The following is a 5,124-nucleotide window of genomic DNA, read 5'->3' as shown; positions in this document are numbered from 1 at the left end:
CGAGGTGAGATCTTGCATGGAGCCCCAGGCCGAGGGAGATTGACAGGTATTTTGTGTTTCTTCCATTTGCGAATAATCGCACCAACTGTTGTCACCTTCTCACCAAGCTGCTTGGCTATGGTCTTGTAGCCCATTCCAGCCTTGTGTAGGTCTACAATCTTGTCCCTGACATCCTTGGAGAGCTCTTTGGTCTTGATTGCTTCTGTGGACAGGTGTCTTTTATACAGGTAACAAACTGAGATTAGGAGCACTCCCTTTAAGAGTGTGCTCCTAATCTCAGCTCGTTACCTGTATAAAAGACACCTGGGAGCCAGAAATCTTTCTGATTGAGAGGGGGTCAAATACTTATTTCCCTCATTAAAATGCAAATCAATTTATAACATTTTTGACATGTGTTTTTCTGGATTTTTTTGTTGTTATTCTGTCTCTCACTGTTCAAATAAACCTACCATTAAAATTATAGACTGATAATTTCTTTGTCAGTGGGCAAACGTACAAAATCAGCAAGGGATCAAATACTTTCTCTCCTCACTGTAGTAATCATCTCACCCTTAGCTAGGCATTCTTGGAACATGTTGAATACTGTTCCCAAAAGTGTAAATACAATTCCACAGAAAGACCATCTGTTCCAGGTGCTTTGCCCTTCTTCATAGATTTAAGAGCATCTCCAATCTCTACTATTGAAAACTCATCTTCACATATGGACTTGAACTCATCAGAAATAATTGGAACATGACCATGGACATGTTTTATAAAATTTTCACATTCAATCCCATTCAAATTAAATTTATACAAATTTTCATAGAAAGAATACACAAAGCTAGAGATGATCTTATGGTCTTTACACAAGGTATTGTCACAATTTAAGGAAGAAAGAGATTTTCTCTTATAGTTCCTTTTTTCAAGAGCAAAAAAATAGCTTCTAAACCATTTTGCTCTAGATCTAATAAAAGGCCCCTTTAGCTAAATCAATGTACATTTGATCTAGTTATATTCAAGATGTATTCAAATCATTTAATTCATTCATAAGCTCATCTTCTTTCAAACATTTTTGCTTCTTTAGTTCCTTACTGCGTGTATTGGCGATCTTACTTTGAATTGAAATATTTTCCCAGTTACTTCCATGCTTTGGTTTTAAATCATTTGAATTAAATGAGTCTATGATCAAGTTATTTATGCTCTTGTTAAAGACTGGATCATTTAGGAGTGAATTATTATGTTTCCTGTATCCTCCAATGCCACTAGAATTTTCAGAACATCCTAACTTCAATAATATCATTTTATGATCAGTCAAAGGAGCATGTTTATGACTTTATGACTGTAAAAGTGGGGGAGAAATTAAAAACAGATCAATTCTGGATATGACCATCATTGACCTATTACACCAGGTGTATTCATTTAAGTTTGTTTTAAAGAAACGCCATGTATCGATCACTGTCAGTTTACTGAAAAATTAGGTGATGATGTCATTATTCTGAGATCTTTGAGCTACTCTAGGTGGAAATCTATCTAATGAGTTATCAGGTGTTTCATTAAAGTATCCAGCTATTATAAGCCATGCATTTGTATACTTGTTTTGCAGCTCAGTAAGCTTATCAGCAAGATCAAAAAATAAAGTCTTATTTGAGGTGTGAGAATTGTACCCATACACATTGCATATAATAAAACAAGCATTATCTAGTTTGGAGCTCAATAAAACCCATCTCCCATCTTTGGACACACAGGACTCTGAAATATCACCTTTAAACTTAAGAAGCAATATCATAGTACCAGCTGAGTGGTTAGACCAGTGACTATAATAAATAGTATTTCCCCATTGTGATTTCCAAAAACTTGAATCTGAAGCACAGGAGTGAGTCTCCTGGAGTACAATAAAATCTGCAATAGTGTTTACAAAATAAAAAAAAGTGCTTTTCTTTTAGTTATGTTTTGTAAACCCCTGGCATTTAGAGATACAATATTTAGTAAATTGAATTCAAAACGTTGCATAACCTGACAAAAATAAAATTAAAATAAGAAAACAAATACAGTGTAGTGATATGAATAACTTGTTAACCAGTTGAGCTGCGAAAGTATTCACCCCCCTTGGCATTTTTCCTATTTTGTTGCCTTACAACTTCGAATTAAAATGGATTTTGGGGGGGTTTGTATCATTTGATTTACACAACATGCCTACCACTTTGAAAATGAATTTTGTGTGTGTGTGTGTGTGTGTGTGTGTGTGTGAAACAAACAAGAAATAAGACAAATAAACTGATAACTTGAGTGTGCATAACTATTCACCCCCCCAAAGTCAATACTTTGTAGAGACACCTTTTGCAGCAATTACAGCTGCAAGTCTCTTGGGGTATGTCTCTATAAGCTTGGCACATCTAGCCACTAGGATTTTTCAAGGCAAAACTGCTCCAGCTCCTTCAAGTTGGATGGGTTCCGCTGGTGTACAGCAATCTTTAAGTCATACCACAGATTCTCAATTGGATTGAGGTCTGGGCTTTGGCCATTCCAAGACATTTAAATGTTTCCCCTTAAACCACTCGAGTGTCTCTGGAAGACTGAAACAGGTTTCCCTCAAGAATTTCCATGGATTTAGCGCCATCCATCATTCCTTCAATTCTGACCAGTTTCCCAGTCCCTGCCGTTCTCAGGGTGATGAGCGGTGTTGGGTTTGCGCCAGGCATAGCGTTTTCCTTGATTTCCAAAAAGCTCAATTTTAGTCACTTCTGAACCAGAGTACCTTCTTCCATATGTTTGGGGAGTCTCCCACATGGCTTTTGGCGAACACCAAACGTGTTTGCTTATTTTTTTCTGTAAGCAATGGCTTTTTTCTGGCCACTCTTCCGTAAAGACCAGCTCTGTGGAGTGTACGGCTTAAAGTGGTCCTATGTACATATACTCCAATCTCCGCTGTGGAGCTTTGCAGCTCCTTCAGGGTTATCTTTGGTCTCTTTGTTGCCTCTCTGATTAATGCCCTCCTTGCCTAGTCTGTGAGTTTTGGTGGGCGGCCTTCTCTTGGCAGGTTTGTTGTGGTGCCATATTCTTTCAATTTTTTAATAATGGATTTAATGGTGCTCCGTTTGATGTTCAAAGTTTCAGATATTTTTTTATAACCCAACCCTGATCTGTACTTCTCCACAACTTTGTCCCTGACCTTTTTGGAGAGCTCCTTGGTCTTCATGGTGCCGCTTGCTTAGTGGTGTTGCAGACTCTGGAGCCTTTCAGAACAGGTGTATATATACTGAGATCATGTGACAGATCATGTGACACTTAGATTGCACACAGGTGGACTTTATTTAACAAATTATGTGACTTCTGAAGGTAATTGGTTGCACCAGATCTTATTTAGGGGTTTCATAGCAAAGGGGGTGAATACATACCCACGCACCACTTTTCCGTTATTTATTTGTTCGAATTTTTTGAAATAAGTCATTTTTTTCATTTCACTTCATAAAATTGACTATTTTGTGTATGTCCATTACATAAAATCCAAATAAAAATCAATTTAAATTACAGGTTGTAATGCAACAAAATAGGAAAAACGCCAAGGGGGATGAGTACTTTTGCAAGGCACTGTAGCTAGTAAGGAAACCTAAGCTTAGAGAAAGAACTGGACTACCCTAAACCGAGGTAGTTGTGATCAATATGATGAACCCGTATTCACATTAATGACAATTGACTTATTTCTCAAGTGTAATTTAGCAAACTCTTAATGTTTTCATTTGACTTAGACAGAATAGGACGACATCAATTTCTTGTCAATGTAGCTATATACCTGAGCACAGTGTTTTCAAAACATTCAGTACTCTCATGACATTCACTTGATGACCTGGCAATCGATCTTCACTTCTTCTCTAGCCTTTTTTACTACCGGCCAAAGTTTATATATATATTTTTTTTTTTTTCCCTGTTCCTGCGCAGCCTTCTTCTTCTTCTTCTTCTTCTTCTTCTTCTTCTTCTTCGGGTTTTATGGCGGACTACAACCCACAAACTCTTTCCCTAGCAGCAGCATCAGTTAACATCGCATCTCTGCATGTCTGGCCGACATATCAGTATGGATGACGGATCACCACCTCAAGCTGAACCCTGGCAAGACGGAGCTGCTCTTCCTCCCGGGGAAGGACTGCCCGTTCCATGATCTCGCCATCACGGTTGACAACTCCGTTATGTCCTCCTCCCAGAGTGCGAAGAGCCTTGGCGTGACCCTGGACAACACCCTGTCGTTCTCCGCTAACATCAAGGCGGTGACCCGATCCTGCAGTTTCATGCTCTACAACATTCGGAGAGTACGACCCTGCCTTACACAGGAAGCGGCACAGGTCCTAATCCAGTCATCTCCCGTCTGGATTACTGCAACTCGCTGTTGGCTGGGCTCCCTGCCTGTGCCATTAAACCCCTACAACTCATCCAGAATGCCGCAGCCCGTCTGGTGTTCAACCTTCCCAAGTTCTCTCACGTCACCCCCCTCCTCCGCACACTCCACTGGCTTCCAGTTGAAGCTCGCATCCGTTACAAGACCATGGTGCTTGCCTATGGAGCAGTGAGGGGAACGGCACCTCCGTACCTTCAGGCTCTGATCAGTCCCTACACCCAAACGAGGGCATTGCGTTCATCCACCTCTGGCCTGCTGGCTCCCCTTCCTCTGCGGAAGCATAGTTCCCGCTCAGCCCAGTCAAAACTGTTCGCTGCTCTGGCACCCCAATGGTGGAACAAGCTCCCTCACGACGCCAGGACAGCGGAGTCACTCACCACCTTCCGGAGACATTTGAAACCCCACCTCTTTAAGGAATACCTGGGATAGGATGAAGTAATCCTTCTACCCCCCCCCCCCCCCCCAAAAAAAAAAAATAATAATATTGTAAAGTGGTTAACCCACTGGCTGTAGGGTGAATGCACCAATTTGTAAGTCGCTCTGGATAAGAGCGTCTGCTAAATGACTTAAATGTAAATGTAAAATGTTAACTGACATTTTGACTGTACAACTGTATGACGTCCCCAGGAAATAGCTCACAATCGCTGCAGCCATTGGTCGCTTGTCTGCCTTTCAAACGGCCACGGCAAATTAAGGCAATTTAATTGGATCAGTCTGCTGTCGGTCACCATGCATGCGTCAAAAGGGGCGGGAAGTTT

The sequence above is a fragment of the Coregonus lavaretus genome, assembly GCF_964263955.1.
Source record: "Coregonus lavaretus genome assembly, chromosome: 32".
NCBI classification, from domain to species: Eukaryota; Metazoa; Chordata; class Actinopteri; order Salmoniformes; family Salmonidae; genus Coregonus; species Coregonus lavaretus.
Note: the sequence above shows the minus strand (reverse complement) of the source record.